Source organism: Lutra lutra, chromosome 1, assembly GCF_902655055.1.
Source record: "Lutra lutra chromosome 1, mLutLut1.2, whole genome shotgun sequence".
Lineage (NCBI taxonomy): Eukaryota > Metazoa > Chordata > Mammalia > Carnivora > Mustelidae > Lutra > Lutra lutra.
The window spans coordinates 196,467,025-196,484,710 of record NC_062278.1 but is presented as its reverse complement, the minus strand read 5'-3'; the positions used below and the strand labels follow the sequence as shown (position 1 = coordinate 196,484,710).

The 17,686-nt window shown below is 38.5% G+C and overlaps 1 protein-coding gene across 3 annotated transcripts in view; it reads right to left on the bottom strand.

Annotated features, from left to right (window-relative positions):
• The window catches only part of CFAP20DC (CFAP20 domain containing), a 254,309-nt gene that overhangs the window by 69,460 nt on the left and 167,163 nt on the right, over nt 1-17,686 (bottom strand). Inside the window, exon 14 of one of the 3 annotated variants that reach the window (XR_007120850.1) lies at nt 8,829-9,203. The exons of the other annotated variants lie outside the window; for them this stretch is intronic. The gene's annotated coding sequence lies outside the window, so the exon portion shown is untranslated. The remainder of the gene's footprint in view (nt 1-8,828; nt 9,204-17,686) is intronic. 3 annotated transcript variants of the gene reach the window in all.

Sequence of the window (17,686 nt, the reverse complement as noted above, 5' to 3'; positions counted from 1 at the left end):
CCTCTGGACTTCCTGGTCTGTCAAACAGAAATAAGTGAGGCCTCTTATAAGGGTTGGAGATGGAGACTGGACAGAAAGAGTGGGGCACCTTGTAGAGTACTTGGCGTATGGCAAGTGCCCTAAATCTTTAAATTCACAAACAAGGTTCTTGAATCAAAGACCTTGATCTCAGTGGGTCAGGAAATACTATCAGCTTAAGGCCTCTTCCATAAAATAGGAAAATGGCAAGTATAACTTGTTCCTTTAAAATTAGGAAAGCCAAGACATCAAAGAAGATGAATTTCTTCTGTAAACATTTGACTAGTAGGATGCTAACCTTAGCATTAAAATATTGGAGAATCCAGGTAAAAAAGTTGCAGTGTGTTAGCTAAGCAACTAATGTGTTCTCATGGATTCATACTTCTGCTAGTCTCTTAATTTTTGTCAAGTCTGTCTACAATTTCTGAAACTTCTGAGAATCTGAAACTGCTCCTCTTCATTACAGTAACTGGCACATTGTTTGGTGATATGAATAATGACTTTTGCAGGTCCATATCATCACCCAAAATTTGGACCATAATGACATTTTTAATTATTTTAAGATACTTCTACTCTGGACCATTTCACCTTGGTCAACAACTAAATTAGACACTAGATGCATCTGTAGTATCAGCAAAAATTTAGACTGAAAAAAAAAAAACCAACAAATAAAAATAAGAGGGATAGAAGCAAATTCCACCCAGAAAATTTCTATGCTTAATGCAAATCCCGTTACTGGTAGCTCCAATGTTATTTAACCACCAAATTCTGTAGCTTCAGCAATATCCCCAGCAGTGCATTGACCGATAAAACTGACACAATGACACTGTGTTTTTTTTTCCCCCAGAGGCAAGGAAAGAGTATAGTTTTGACAAAATATGAAATAACAAACTCTTCTTCAAAGACTACTAATTGGTAGGAGTGTCCAATGTAACAAATGTCACATTCTCACCATGGTTAACAGTTCATAGTTATAAACAATTTATAAGCTGTTACTAGTCTTGTCCATGTGTAATTCATCCCATCAGCCATGGAGCTGCGGATCTCTAATTTAGCTCTGGGAATAAGGCAGGCACACAAAGAGTGCTCTACAGGGGAATGACTGGAGACACAACAGGACCTGCTTCTTAATATTATTCTCTCTTTAGTGAACATTGGCAAAATACCAACACGTTATCTGACAGAAGTGACCCATTAATTCACTTTTATGTTAGCACTTGATTCAACTCTTAACAGAGGACAAGAAACACACATAGCTCTCCCTTATCAAACAGTACCAATAATTAGTTTCTGGAATTTTTTTGGATTTGAAAAAGTGTGCTTTAGTATGCCAGGCATACTGGTTTACATTTCTAACTACTCAGACACGGGTAGAGGAAAATATCTGGTTGATATGGGCTAAGTGTTCCACATGTACTATCTCATGTGATATTCATTATGACCCTATGGAATAAGTATTATTATTTTCTCAAAGTTGACAGATGAGGTAACTGAGGTTCAAGGAAGTTAAGAAATGCGTCCAAGGTCACATAAGTAAAAAGAAGCAAAGCCAGAACGAAAATCCAGGTCTGCTGGTTTGAGCTGGTGCTCTGAGCCGTGGTGTCCACTGCTCTCGACTGCTTGGAAGAATGAAAATGTAGATAGACATGCTGTAGAGCTCTCTTTGGGGAAAGTCCTTAGGGTGGCAAAGATGAAAGCTGTCTATCAGGTGGCTCAGGAGAGCATGAGGCCAGTAGTCATCTATAGTGATAGCCTTGGAAGGAAAGAGTCTCATTGGGTGAACCTGCACATTTAGGCGAGGATGATCGACATATGTACAGCACACAGGATAACCTGACCCCCAGACAGGTGTTTTGCAACAATGGAATATTGTTGTAACTGAAGGAAGTCAGGGGTCAGACAGACATTTATGAAGTCTTCAAACAATGGGGTGTTGTTGGAAAGACAGCTGCAAATGGCATACTTGAGTGGCAAATTCAGAGAGAGACAGATGGCTTCCCTTTGAACACAAAGAGTATTATATACCCTAGAAAATGCAGAACTTTATATAATGGAACAATGCTTTTAAAACTCTAAAATGATTTACAAATTCATTTTCCTCTAAGTTTGTAGTGTACAAATTGCATAGATCAGTAAGCCTCTATTATTTCAAAAAAACACGAGCTCAAGTTCATCAGGGAGGCAGTCAAACTAATCCTTTTTCAATATTCAAAGGAAAAGGCTTGACAATTAAAAAAAAATTATACCACAGCTTAAAACACATATAAAATGTCCTTCCATAATTCAGTTTTGATTTTCAAAAATGAAAATGTAAAAATTAAACTAAAGTTATATGGTATTCATTTTATAATTTTTCCCTATAAAATCTCATGTCTTGTTTTTTTCTAAGAATACCTGAATTTGTAATTGGTAGCATATTTTGTCTTTCTTATGAAAATAACCATTCTTCAGTAAGTTCAAACTTTTTCTGGAACCACAAAGCCTATGTCTTTTTTATTTGTTTGTTTGTTTAAAGATGCACATAATTACATTTACAGGTTTAAAATGCTTCATTCAAAACTGTTTGAATGCAGTTATACATGTGGAAAAGTTTAATTACTAGCTATCTACATGTTATGGTATTACCCAAAGGGTTGTACTTGTTTCTTAATTAAAAATATTTGAACTTAATAATAGGGAACTCTATTTAAAAAATGAGTAAGACATTGCAAGGATGAGGTTTACCAAGAAGTTAGCAAATCAATTTTAGTAAGTGTTCCTTAGAATTACTAGTACTCTGGCATATCAGGGGATTAGGAGAACAATTCTCCTGCACCTTCTTTTGTAAGAGTCTTTAGTTGTTCCTTGTCATAGAGTTGCTTCAAGTTGGCACTTTGCGACAGCAGATTTCCTTTTTCAAGATTTATTTATGTGTGAGAGAGAGAGAGAGAGCGAGCAAGCAAGCGAGCATGGGGTGGGGGTTGGAGGGGCAGAGGGAGAGAGAATCTTTGCTTCAGGGTTCCATTTCACAACCCTGAGATCATGACCTGAGCCAAAATCAAGAGTTGGACACTTCACCAACTGGACCACCCAGGCACCCCATATGAGAGCTGATTTTCCATGGGGAGACAGCTTATAATTCTTGACTGTAGTACCTTGATGGCTCAGTTGATGGCTCAGGTCTGCTCACAGTCTCCCAGAGCCCAGCGAATTACATGACCACCCTCCCTGTAGCTCAGGTCCTGAGCCTCAGAGTCATCCTTGATTCTGCCTGCTTCCTCTTCCCTCTATCCTATCAGTCCTAGCTCTTCGTTATTCTGGGAATCTGCCACTTTTCTTCATCTCTGCTCTGATCTATCGGAGAGTGATGCCTCAACTGCTTTCTCTGCTTCTATTCCTGCCCTGTTGCATCCATCCTTGACACAGCAAGAGGGAAGTTTTTGAATGTAAATATTATTGCCCTGCTTCAAACCCTACAAAGACTTGCCATTGCATGTGGAATAAAGGCCACCCTCCTTACGTGGCCATCCTGATCTCATGTGATCTGGGCCTTTTAACAGCTCTGACCTCATCCTCCACTACTTTCCCTCCCTTTGCCTGAAAGATCTAGCTACGTGGGCCTCCTCTATTCCCCAAAGACATCCATTTCCGAAGCTTTGTACCTACTGTTCCTGATACCTGAAACAGTATTCCCAGGTTCTTTGCAGAGCTGGCTCCATCTTAAATTTCAGATCTCAGCTCAAATGTCACCTACTCAGTCAGATAATATCTAAAGTACCCACCATTCTGGCCAACCCATTGTCTGTTATACCACCTTGTTTTTGTCTTTCCACATCCTTATCATAGCTTATAATCACTTTATGTATTTGTTTGTACATCTTTATCGTCTGTATTTCCTAACAGATATAAGCCCCCTGAGGAGCCAGGCCTCATCTGTTTGGGTTGGTTTATCTCTAGCACCAGGGGGAATACCTGGACTGACAGGCACTCAGCAGAAGAGGAGATGCTGTCATAATCCAGAAGTAGAACCAGAATAGCTGTAACTCATCACCTAGAAGTCCTTTGTTTTATTTTAGTTAATTATTTTTAGAGAGGGAAAGTGGGGGGGGGTGAGCAGAGAGAGAGAGAGACGGAGAAAGAGAGAGAGAATCTTAAGCAGGCTCCACACCCAGCATGGAGCCCAGTGCAGTGCTCCATCTCACAACGCTGAGATCATGACCTGAGCCAAAGTCAAGAGTCAGATGCTTAACTGACTGAGCCACGCAGGTGCCCCTAGAAGCCCAGCTTATGAGGCAGAAACCACCCTACATGTTAGTTCTCTATATACATTGGACTACAAAGCTAGCCAGCAGAGGTAATTTCATACCTGCATTCATATACTGGATGGACTTCCAGTCCCAGGATAATTGTCAAAATTTTTCTTTTGCATCTAGTACATTTCCTATACATCATACCAGTAGAATACTTCTAGGTATCCCCCAAACTGATTTATAGATGCAATGCAATCTCAACTGACAAACTGATCCTCAAATTCCTATGGAAATGCAAAAACAATCCAGGAAAGGAAGAACAAAGTTGAAGGAGTCACACTACCTGATTTCAAAGTCTACTATAAAACTACAGTAATCAAGACAGTGTGATACTGCATAAGGATAGACATATAGATAGAACAGAAACTGGGAAGTTTATGTGAAATAAACTTTCACATGTATGGTCAACTGACTTCCAAAGAAGGTGACAAGACAATTCAATGGGAAAAATAGTCTTTCAATCAATAGTGTTGGCACAAGTGAATATTCACAAGCAAAAAAATGCAGTTGAGCCCCTACTTTCCACTAGAGACAGAAATTAGCTAGAAATGGATTATAGGACAAAATTTAAGAGTTAAACTAAAAAATTCTTAGAAGAAAACAGGAATAAATCTCTGTGACCATGGATTAGGCAATGGTTCTTAGCTATAACACCAAAAGCATAAGCAACAGAAGAAAAACATAGATAGATTAGACTTCACCAAATGAAAAACTTCCGTGCCTCAAAAGATAGCCCCAAGAAATGAAAAGACGGCTTACAGAATGGGAGAATATATTTGCATATCACGTATCTGACAAGGAGCTTGTATCCAAACTCTTACAACAGGACAATAAAAAGACAAATAATCCAATGAAAAAATAGGCCAAAGATTTGAATAGGCATTTCTCCAAAGGAGATAAGCAGATATGCTAATAAGTGTATGAAAAGATGCTCAGCATCTTGAGTCATCAGGGGAATGCCAACTGAAAGTGCAATGAGATACCATTTCACACACACCAGGATGGCTTAAATGAAAAAGGCAGACAATAACAAGTGTTGACTAAGATGCAGAAAAATCCCGTCAACTTGCCTTGCTTGTGGGAATGTAATATGGTGCAGCTGCTATGGAAAACAGTTTGGCAGTTCCTCAAAAGTTAAATATAAAGTTCCATATGACCCAGAAATTCCACCCCTAGGTATATACCCAAGAGGAATGAAAACATATGTCCACACAAAAATGTGCATATGAATGTTCATAGCACCATCTTTATTTATTTATTTATTTATTCAGTCATTTATTTATTTATTTATTTATTTTCAATAGCACCATCTTTCATAATAGCCAAAAAGTTGAAAGAACCAGCTATCGACTGATAGATGAATACACAAATATGGCATATCCATATAATGGATTACTATTCAGGCATAAAAAGAAATGAAATACTACAACATGGATGGAACTTGAAAACATTATGCTAAATGAAAGAAGTCAGACACAAAAGGCCACATACTGTCTGACATCATTTATATGAACTGTCCAGGATGGGCAAATCCATAGAGACAGAAAGCAGATTAGTGGCTTCTTGGAGTTTGGGGGAAGCAATGAATGGGGAATGACTATTAATAGGTGATAAAAATGATCTAAGATAAGTAGTGATGGTTGCACAACTCCATGAGTGCCCTAAAAAAGGCTGAATTCTATATTGTGTGAATTAAATTTTAGTATATTCTTATTTTTAAAAAAAGATTTTATTTATTTATTTGACAGACAGAGATCACAAGTAGGCAGAGAGGCAGGCAGAGAGAGAGAGAGAGAGAGAGGAGGAAGCAGGCTCCCTGCCGTCTCGGCAGAGAGCCCGATATGGGGCTCGATCCCAGGACCCTGGGATCATGACCTGAGCTGAAGGCAGAGGCTTTAACCCACTGAGCCACCCAGGCTCCCCAAATTTTAGTATATTATTAACAGTCACCACCATGGGTTTCTGGAATCTGGGGGAAAAAATTCCTTTGTGGAGTTGGCAAGCACATGGCTCTCTTGAGGAAACTTGTTTCAGATTCTTAGCTACAGTTATTAAATGGAGAGAATGTCAAGTATTGGCACCCTTTCACTATGACCACGATTTCTTTTTTAAATCGTGTCTCTGGGGGTGCCTGGGTGGCTCAGTGGGTTAAAGCCGCTGCCTTCGGCTCGGGTCATGATCCCAGGGTCCTGGGATCGAGCCCCACGTCGGGCTCTCTGCTCAGCGGGGAGCCTGCTTCCCTTCCTTTCTCTCTGCCTGCCTCTCTGCCTACTTGTGATCTGTCTGTCAAATAAATAAATAAAATCTTTAAAAAAAAATAAAATAAATCGTGTCTCTGGAAGAACACTCCATTCCCACAGTAAATTCACCCTGAAATGGGGCAGAGTGCCGATGCCTTCCATAATTTTACATCCTATTAAATTGGGGTTATCACATTCACGAATGTGAGCCACAGATTGTAGCGACCATGTGGGTTCCCTGAGATCACATTTTATTAGTCTGTATTTTGACACTGAGGTCAAACCTCTCTGCGCAAATGGTAAGCAGTGCTTTTGTGCCTCTATCCTGTCCACACGTGTAAAGTTCCTTCCCTCTTCCATCCTTTTGAAGGGATTGCTGTCAGTCTCCTTAGAGGTAAAATGGACTAGTAAAAATGGCCAAAGCTGCACCGGGGCGCCTGCGCAAAGGCACAAAAGCTCAGGTGAGCGCTTTGTAAAGGGCAGTGAGGCCCTGGGAGGATGAGGGGCTCTTGGAGCAACGCAAAGAGTCTCAGCAAACGGGCTCTCAGATGAAGAGGATGGGTAAGGGAAAATGATACCATTTCCCCCTGGTATCATCAGAGAGCACTATGGTTCGGGCAGTGCACTTGGTCGAGTGGCCAGGTACTCAAAGTCCATTTGTGCCTCAAGTTTACAAGTTGATTTTTCGTGCCCTGGTTTTATTTCTACAGAAAGATGGAAAGATAAAAAATAAGCAACCTTTAGGATATATTAGAATGAGAGATTTTACCTAATAGAAGGGTGGTGGCAAAAAAAAATTAGGGGAGAATGGAGCGGAAGGCTTCTTAGAGACTTGCTTTGGTTCCGTTTTTGGCAGCCCAGTTTCGGCTGCAGTCAAGGGAAACAGCATCCTAAGAACAAATCCCTAAGGTTAATTTATTAGCTGCATTCCACTTATGAGTACACCAAAGGGGAAAAAAAATTACAGTTAGGTAGAATATCTGTTTTAGAAATAATTTAAAATAAATGCAAAACAGGCAAAGATATTACTATTGACCAATTTCATCCTAAAATCACCATAAAACAAATTCCATTTTCATTGAGTTAGGTTATTCACTACATTTTTGTGGGCACACATGCAGATACGCATACCAACGTGAGAAATAAAATGAATACACATTCCAGTTTTATCTGGGTCTTTCTTGAGGAGGGGCCACCATTTACGTGAGAGTTGGTACACATTTATGCAGTCCAGTGCAGTGGACCCAGGCAGCATTTCTGGTCTCAGACAATCTAGTTTCAAGTTCTAACTCTCCAACTAACTTGCTGTTGTCCTTGAGCACCCCGCATAACCGAGCTGAACCTCAGTTTCCTCATCTAAAAAATGAGCACGAAGGTGTCTACCTCTCAGGGTCACTATGAGGATTAAATGAATGCTTCAGTGGAAAAAAGGCTTGGCAGAGTGACTGACACATGGCAGGTATTTAAGAAGTATTAGCTATTTCTGTTCTGTTAATGATGACATATATGTCTGTGACTTGTGTGAGGGAACAATCCTCCCTCAATTGCTTAGAATGTAATTGAACCAAAGCTTTACAATGTAACACATACAGAATACTTAGGACATGACAAATAAGGAAAACCTTTACTGTGTTTTAAAAAAATGGAATGTAAGTTCATTTGTTCGGTATAGCTTCATCTGTTCTCTGGTTTCTAAGTGCAGCACAGAGGGACTGAAGGAAGAGAGGTACTAACACAGGAAGGAGGAAAATCAACCCAATGGACACGAATAGAGCCACCAAACTAGCCTAGGAATTTATTCAATGACACTACTTTACTATTAACCTTCATTCATGCCATTTATTATTTGGGAAACTGCTGCAAAGAGACCAGAAAGAGAAGAGAATAATGATGTTTTTATGGCTCCTAATGTAGATTGTTATTGAAAATCTGTCAATTTCACTGGCAAGCCTTTGGCTCAAAAATAAGATCTTCATTTATAATTTGCAGGCAGTGATAACTAAAATTATGAGAAGTAACTGGGAAATAAAAAAACTTACTATAATGATAATTATCTTTCTCATTAAAAACATGAGGCATTCTATTATCACTGGGATGGGCAATATACTCTTTAACAGCTGTTGCTACTGAGCTAAAACACATTGGAATAGGAAGGCAAATACATTACTGATCACCCAAATGATGAAAAATAGGTCCTGCTGAAAACCCGTGCGAAGTGGGACAGAATAGAACACAGCAGGACTTGCTACCCGCCTATGCAAACCAGAGCGAAGCCACTTACAGATACTTCAGGAATCGGCCTCATCTTTCCCCCCGAGATCTCCTTTAGGGAGGTTTTGTTTATTGAAGCTGGTACTTGATGGGCTGGTCAGTCCTTTGCTTTGATAACAGGATCTGGAGTTTTCTGAGAGGCTTCACTTCTTCCAGGGGGAGAAAGGCATGGTGTAGGCACCACACTTGTTCGAAAGTCTTTTCTATCTATCTGCTTTGCCAAGGAATTCTGGCTTTCTAATGCTCCTGCTTCTGTGTAGGCACTTTTTAGAGGTCCTTTATCTGTCTGCCTCGCAGCCTTCCCCAACGTGTTCTCTAATGTTAGCTGAGTTAACCCTGAAGGGCTAGTCGTTGGGTTCGGGGAACCCTGGATACTGTCGTTACCCTACATGGGGGAACAAAGTGAAACCACATTGAGCCAAAATCTGTGGTGAAGAAGCTACTGAGAACAGTTCTTAAAAAGTTCACTTATTCTCTGAATAAAAGCCAAAGTATACATATAATATACCTATATATGATATATATATACCTATACTTTATATATATATATTAATATATATATACTTTATATACACACACACACACACACACACACACCTATTTTATTTTGCAATAAAAAGATGAATAACTAAAAACAGCAGTGCAATAGGTATAAGCCGTTTGGTAAGATGCCCTGCTATGTGGTATCTATCTGGTCTTGGTAAGGCATATATATTTTTTTAACTTCTGAGTTACAAGAGAGCCATTCACTAAAAATACAGTTATTTCAAAAAAGCATGTGAAAGAAGAGGATCCACCGGAAGTTACATAAGCATAGCAAACTTTGACTTCCTAATGAGCTAACTCTATGAGAAGAGGAACAGCTAGAACTTACAGTATTTAGCTTATTTAAGCAGAGAAATGCTACTCTAAAAATAAGCTGGGCTATCAAAGTGTATTTGTTTTAAATTATTGTAGGGAAGTCTTATTGTTCAAGAGCAATAGATAATAGACATGTTTTGTGAAATACTTTTCTTACATGAAAATTTCAATTACAGAAAGTATTTTTTTTTCTGTAAGACAAGAGCATGATGAAACAGAATCATTTGTAAAGCTACATGAGTTTTATAAATACATAGTTCTGAGATTATCCCTAGGAAAGCAAAAATTTTAATTTTTAAATCTGAGAAAGGAGGAACTACAAACATAAAATCAATGGCTGTGAAAGTAAATAATGGAAATGAGAACTACAGTGCTTTTTTCAGTCGGATTTTTCTGCTATAAAATAAGAACCTGAAAGAACAAACTAACCTGATCGTTGCTTATACCTGCCAAGGTAGATTTTTCCAATTTGTCTTATTTACTTAAATATGTAAAAAAATAAGTGGATATTAAAATGATAAACTTAGGACAGAAAAAAAATCAATAAAAGCAGAGTATATATCTATCTCTATATACATTTGAAGATTTTATGTATTTATTTATTTGAGACACAGAGAGAAAGAGCGAACACATGTGCAAGCCAGGGGAGGTAACAGAGGCGGAGGGAGAGGGACAAGCAGACTCCCCACTGAGTGTAGAGACTGATGCAGCGCTAGATCTCATGACTCTAAGATCATGACCTGAGCCAAAATCAAGTCAGATGTTTAACCAACTGAGTCACCCAGGTATCCACCCAAAGCAGATTATATTTTAAAGACATTCTTTGCTATCTAAGAATGTATCTCTTACATTCAATTTCAGTAAGCTATTGCTTACCCTTCAATTTGTAGCCACACAGAACCAAACATCTAGTTACTCCCCAAATTTGTTTTTTTATTTTTAAAATTTTTTTAGAATGATCGAGAAAGACTGCATGCAGGAGTGGGGTGGGGCAGAAGGAGAGGGAAAGAGAGAATCTTGAGCAGACTCCATGTGGGCTCAGCATGCAGCCTGACAGGGGGCTTGATTTCAAGACCTCAAGGTCATGACCTGAGCTGAAATCAAGAACTGGACACCTAATGAACTGAATCACCCAGGCATCCCCCCCTCCCAGATTTGGAATTTTTAAACAAAATATTTGAGAGGCTGATTGAACTGTTGAGTTTCTTGCTCAGTGTTTGGTCATCATCACACTCAACATACAGATTACTATCTGAGGTGAGATTTCCCTTTCAGTAGAAGTGAAGCATGTGTAAAGGCGAGAAAGCCTGCTCTAGGTTGCACACAGGCCAGAAGAGGATGTTTTTCTTTAAGATTTTATTTATTTGAGAGAGAGAGAGCACTTGAGAGAGAGCATGAGCAGGGGAAATGGGCAGAAAGAGAGGGAGAAGCAGACTCCCTGATGAACAGGGAGCCCGATGCGACTCAGGGCTTGATCCCAAGACCCTGAGATCCTAACCCAAGCCAAAGGCAGACACTTAACTGACTGAGCCACCCAGGCATCCCCAGAAGAGGAATTTATCACGCCTTTTAATGAGAAGGGATCTATCTGTGTGTCTGTCATAGTTCTGCCTCTCTTCATTTCTTCCTCATCATATCTAGGGCTATTGCCAAAGGCACTGTAGATGATGGGCATACAATGGTAGTCCAGAACTTAATCTCTGCCATGCAGGGCCTTTGAGAGGTCCTTGGGTGATGTGACTCAGGAGAATCAGCGATGGCCCATGATAGAAGGCATGGGTGTGAGTTTGTATGGTGTCTGCAGCATCTGTGGAGATTACTAAGAGGGAGGCCAATTAGGAGACTATCGAATGGTCATGATTAGAGGTGCTGGTGTGGCTGGGCTGAAGCAGTGGTAGTGGTGATGGAGAGGCTGGGCTGATATGAGAGTTCTGTAGAAGGCAAGGTATGCTCTACTTAGTGACTCTGGAAATCTCTAAAAGGTAGTCTGCAATCCCTAATCCTGTTATAAAATGTTTTTCCTTCCTTGTGGAAAGTGTTGGAAAGTAGAGGAAAGTACTTCCTGCAGAAAGTAACTGTAATCTCAAGAAAGGTCTTAGAACACTCGGGTCTTAGAACGTCTCCCAAGAAATAGCTTGCCTATCTGTAATAAAGGATGAGAACTGCAGAGAGTCTAAAGATCATCTTGGTATTCATCCTGGGCCTAAACCTGCCTTGTCTATGCTGGCTTGATTTTCTCATACATATATTTCTTTATAAATGATGGGGAAATATATTTTCCAGAACCCCAGATGGAGTCAAGAAAAGATGGTGATTGGATGTCAATCCATGGGCACTTACTTTACGTTCCATGTGAAAAAATAAGAAGGTTGGGATATTTCCGCCCTTGCAACAGTACTACGTTGGCTGCAACTGCAGGTACTGGGCAACTCTCGCTGCTGTACATCATTTACTGAATAAGCTAATCCTTTATTGCCACTCTGAGAGCCCTTAAGCTGTTCACATGGTTGAAGAACCCTGTCCTCAGGAAGAAAACTGGAAAGAATGCCAGGGACCGGAAAGATGCCTACTGTCCTAAATTACTAAGGAATGGGGTGGTGGCTTTTGCAATTTTTGTTTTACAGAGATGAAATGAGGATAAAAGTGTAGCCTTGTCTTAGAGAAAGTAAACAGAGAATATAGTAAACATTCCCCAAACCCTAGTTCTAAGAAGGTACTGGTGGAAGTAGGATGGATTTCTTGTTAATTCAGTCTGGCTGCTTGATAGTGCTATCTCTTCTCCAGCTTTCAAAAAACTCTCGTTTAATTTTCTATACTGGTTATATACATTGGGCAGTGGGTTTTCTGTGACCAAAAAGACCCTCTGCTCATCCATTTCCATCAATTTGCATAAAAAAAAATAAACGTGTGCTACGTATTTAAAACAGAGAGGCCCTAAAAATAGGTTGGTTATGCCGAAACAGTGTAATTATGCATCTTTGGGCCAGAATCTTTGGATCCCTCTGGGATTCTATTTTGTATATGACATAGGCAGAAATTGGGAACTTTTGCAATAAAAATGAGTTCAGTAAATATTTACTAAGCTCCTGCTAGGTGTAAGGCATTTTCTAGGCACTACAGAAGAAACACAGGTAAGAAGAACATGGGCATTGGCCTCGAGAGGCACAAAATCTTGAAGGCAAAGGCAAAAAGCCGAGAAATAGATACCTACAAAAGTAAAAATTTCATAAGGTAGAAGGTAGCAAATATCATTTCAAAAGTTTCAGATGTATAGTTAGAGGGATACCTATAAAGTCAGATGTTTGCTATATCATTTTATAAACACCTTAAAAATCAAATTATTTTATATGAAGTCTATTTTTTATATCTCTGGGTGGGTCAGAGTACAGCCTTTTCTTCCTTCCAGTAGTTTACTCAGGTGTAAAATTATTTCTTTTTGCTTGGCATGATTATACACAAAGAAATATTCATGAGATGTATATGGCCATTCACCTCACATTTTTCCCAAGATATACCCTGGTCTGGCGATGAGCCTAGAAGGACAGATTTAGCTGTGTTCCCTAGTGAGCATTCTCTTGGTTGTACTGCATTTCTAGGTAATACGTTTCTATGCTACTTCTTAAAGTAAGAAAAGATAAGTAACTGGAGAATCTGGACAGAGTATAAAAGGCTCGTTTACTTTGGCTGCCCCAGAACCAATTCTGGTTTATCCCAGATTCTAAAAGGAGAATTAGGATAAATGAGAAAGGCAAGAGATAAACGAGACCAATATTTTGACTTAAGTTGGGATGGCTTCTCTTTTGGAGTGGAAAGAAATAGAGAATGAAACCTAGTATTGTACTCTCTAGGCGTGGTACATTGGCAAACTCTATTCCTTTTTTTAGCAACACTTTTGACTTACTAAAGTAGATGATATATGTATAGATGATGTTTATTGATTCCAAATGTGTAACATTTTTGGGCTCTACATGCTCTTGGCTTAATTTTTTCTTATATAATATATGCATTTGTTATATGCATTAAAAGTAAGCTTACTATGACCTGATTGAAAAATCACCATATTTTCCCCTCTGGTTTGTCATTTAACTACTGAAAACCTGTACAGCAATTGAATATAATTTGTCAGAGTGGTAAAGAAATTGTCATGCCATTTTCATGTTCCGATCATCTGTTCATCTATTTCTCAGAAGAACAAACACAAAATGCTTTTGATTTAACTTGATATATTTTTTTAAAAGTCCCAAATCTCTTAAACCATTTGTCTTCTGGGCTCAGAGGCATTTGTTTGTTAAATATTCAATCACGCCCAAGTGCCGGGAACATCAATAGAGTTTGCCTGATTAACTGTAGCACAGCATATGTACGCTGAAGATGAGAATGATTTCCCCAAGGAGCCAGCACTTCCTCTGTTGAACTACATTTCTTAAAACGACATGCAGATGGGCATTTGGACAATAATTTCTGGATGCATAAAACGGATTGCTCTTGCTGAGCTGTAATTTTAAAAAGATAATTTTAATGACTCTTGAGGGCCACCTACTTGGAGCAGATGGGACCCAGGCTCTTTGTATCACAACTTTAATGTTGAGCGAGTCAGGGTAGAGCTCTGTTTTAGCCTTTGTAAAAGTGGATGATTATATTTATTTGTATTTCAATTGATTTTTTAATTCAGTCCACTGTGAAAAGAAGTCTTGTAGAACATTCTTAAAAGTTCTGTAGAAAAAATAGGTCTGTAATAATTCAAACATACTTTTAATGGCTGTTTTGAATCTGTAATTGAGATTGAGCCAGCAGGAGTCTTTACTATTGTCCAATGTTTTAGTGACTAAACGCATGCACTGACAGCATCCTTTAGCTGGACATGGGCACTAGGAGACCAAAGAGATGATTAGAGGTATATACTTCCACTGTCAACTAAAAGGCACAATTATTTGCATAGATGTAGCTAAAGACACTGGTCATAACAGAATGAAAAAAATCATTTCTTCTTTGAGGATAACAAGATTGACCACTCAAATGTATCTTAAAGGGCTTCCCTAACAACCATTCCCAAGAAGTATTTCTACTTCCACCTCCTGAATTTTATAGGAAACTATTAAAGTAATACAGTTTTTTCTGGATGACAAAGATAGTTGATAGTGGTAACATATAATGCATTTTACTAGTTTATAAAGAAGTAAAATGAGAAAGGAAGATGTAACTGCTTCTGACAAGTAACTAACCTGAAGCAGGCTTGATATTAAAAGGGGTTGGACAAATTATTTTGTAAATTTTTTTTTTAAGATTATTTATTTATTTATTTGACAGACAGAGATCACAAGTAGGCAGAGAGGCAGGCAGAGAGAGAGGAGGAAGCAGGCTCCCTGCTGAGCAGAGAGCCCGATGCGGGACTCGATCCCAGGACCCTGAGATCATGACCTAAGCCGAAGGCAGAGGCTTAAGCCACTGAGCCACCCAGGCGCCCTATTTTGTAAATATTTTTACTTCTAGTCAGTGATGCTCTATAGACAGATGAATAGCAGAAGTTAGAAGGACTCTATGGGGTGGGCAAACACCATCACATGACTATTTGGGGAAAATGATGACACTCTTAATTGTTTAAGACAGAAACATTTTTCTTTAAGTTAAGACTTCATGCTCTTTTAGCTGATAACACTTTAAAGATTTCTTGTGGAAACTCCTATCCATAACCAAATATTTATCCACAAGATATTTATCTACTAGCAGAAGCTGCAGAATGATATTCTAAGCAGACAAGAGTTTTAAAATCTTCTTTACCTGCATATAACAATGAAGAGCCAAGTCACAAGAACCAAGGGGCCTGTGATGTTTGCAGAGAGGAACAGAGCTTCACAAGATAGTAATAAAGACACAGAGCTGTGAACAGCCTTAAAAAATTTCTCACCCAGAATAAATATTAAATCTGCTTGATAGGTTTAGAGGATGTTATGTTGTAATTCATAATATATAGGAACAAAAATGCAAGGCAATAGGGACGCCTGGGTGGCTCAGTTGGTTAAGCAGCTGCCTTCGGCTCAGGTCATGATCCCAGCGTCCTGGGATCGAGTCCCGCATCGGGCTCCTTGTTCTGTGGGGAGCCTGCTTCTCCCTCTGCCTCTGTCTGCCACTCTGTCTGCCTGTGCTCGCTCTCTCTCTCTGACAAATAAATAAATAAAATCTTTAAAAAAAATAAAAATGCAAGGCAATATATTAAAAATAAGAGTCCTTCCATTTTTTTCTAACACAGTTATTGACATTTAAAAATTTTAAAAGGTTACACAGAAATATAAGCAGCCTCAAGAGGAGTAAATAGTCTTTCTATTGTGTGTATGTACATGTGTGTGAGAAAGTAATTCAAATTCATTAGTCAAGTATATGGGGTGAATGGTTTACAGACTAACCCAGAAATATAAACTATGCGAGGAAAAAAATGCTATGAAACAGCTAAATTGCTGAGTGCCAGAAAAACAAAACAAAACAAAAAGCCTTAAAGCAACAATGTGGGGAAAACTGAAGAGGAGGACTAAAAGGGTCCTTTTTACTTTGTTGTTGGTAAATTTGTCTTCTGCAGCCCTCTAAGGAGTTATTAGATGGAGAGAAGATCTGGAAGTGCCCTAGCTAATTTGAATGCTCTGAGTAGTCAGTCCACATAATTCATGTCCAACTATGGATAATTTTTTGGCTTAATGTTCCAATTTGGATTGTGATACAGGACAAATTATCTGGCCTTGCAAATATGTACTTTAGTATGTGATACACAGCCAGAGCTTTGGGGGAAAAATGACAGTATTTCTAGATGAAAAATTAAATTAGGGGAGTAATACAATATTAATATAAAGCTAACTATTTCAAGTTGTAAACCAGGCATATACTCAAAGCCATGTTGGGAATAACGGAATAAAATACAAAATAGAGATAATAGAAAGAGGCTTTTTTTTTTTTTTTCTTTCAGATGCTGGAATCGTGGGAAAGGCACTTTGTTTTAATAGCTTTCCTAGGATAATTCATTTTACATGGCAGTCTTGATTTTATAGCTATATATTTCCATAGTGTGCTTTTCAAATAAGAAGTACAAACATCAAACTGATTGAGTATCAGGAATATTAGTATACATGGCTGCCTAGGGAATAAAATATATAGTAAAGCAAAGACTAAGACAAGAGCAAATGCAAAAAAAAAAAAAAAAGAAAACTCATACTTTTGAGGCCCTCACACTATGAAGAGCTCAGCTATGAACTAACGATGAGGAACTTAAATTTCAAAATCAATGTATCACTGAAAGCTTATTTTAATTAGCTTTTACTATTGTATGTGTACTTTTCCTCTAGCTATCATGATAACATTTGATTTTTCTTAGATTACAGGCTATGGAATATATCTAATTTCCCCTTAAAAATACTCAATGGTTGGCCATCAAATAAAGTCTTTCACTACAAGTTAAAACTTCAAGCATAGTAAGTAATGTAATTATCCTCGTTCGTCCACCATTATTTATGAGATGACATTGTTTTCCTTAAGTATAATTATGCTACTCTAAGGATATAACATTCTAAAATAACGCAACTTAGAGTAAGGATGCCTAAATTAACTAAACTGATTTTTCTTCAAAGACTGTATGTAAATAAACATTTTAAATAGCTAATCTGATTTCCCATTGACTTACACAATTAATAAATCAAAGAAGTAATCCTAAGGAAAAGAAATGACTAAAAAAGCCCCCTAAAGACTAATTTGATCACCATAAATTCTAGAACTTCTTTAAGTAAAACCCAACATTTTTTGTTGGTCTATTTTCTGTTTCATAGTTTGTATATTGTTATTGCCTCTAACAATAAACCCCAAATGGCAAGGCTTCTGCCCTTCTCTCTGGCTGCCACTCTTAGCAGGCTCCAGCTAAATGTGGGCTAGGACAGGTGTTAGCCATGAGATGGTCCCAGTATAGACTCCAGCCCTATGCTACTAGTCATTTTGGTGGTCTTGGCTCAGGGGTGACCAGATAGCTATGCC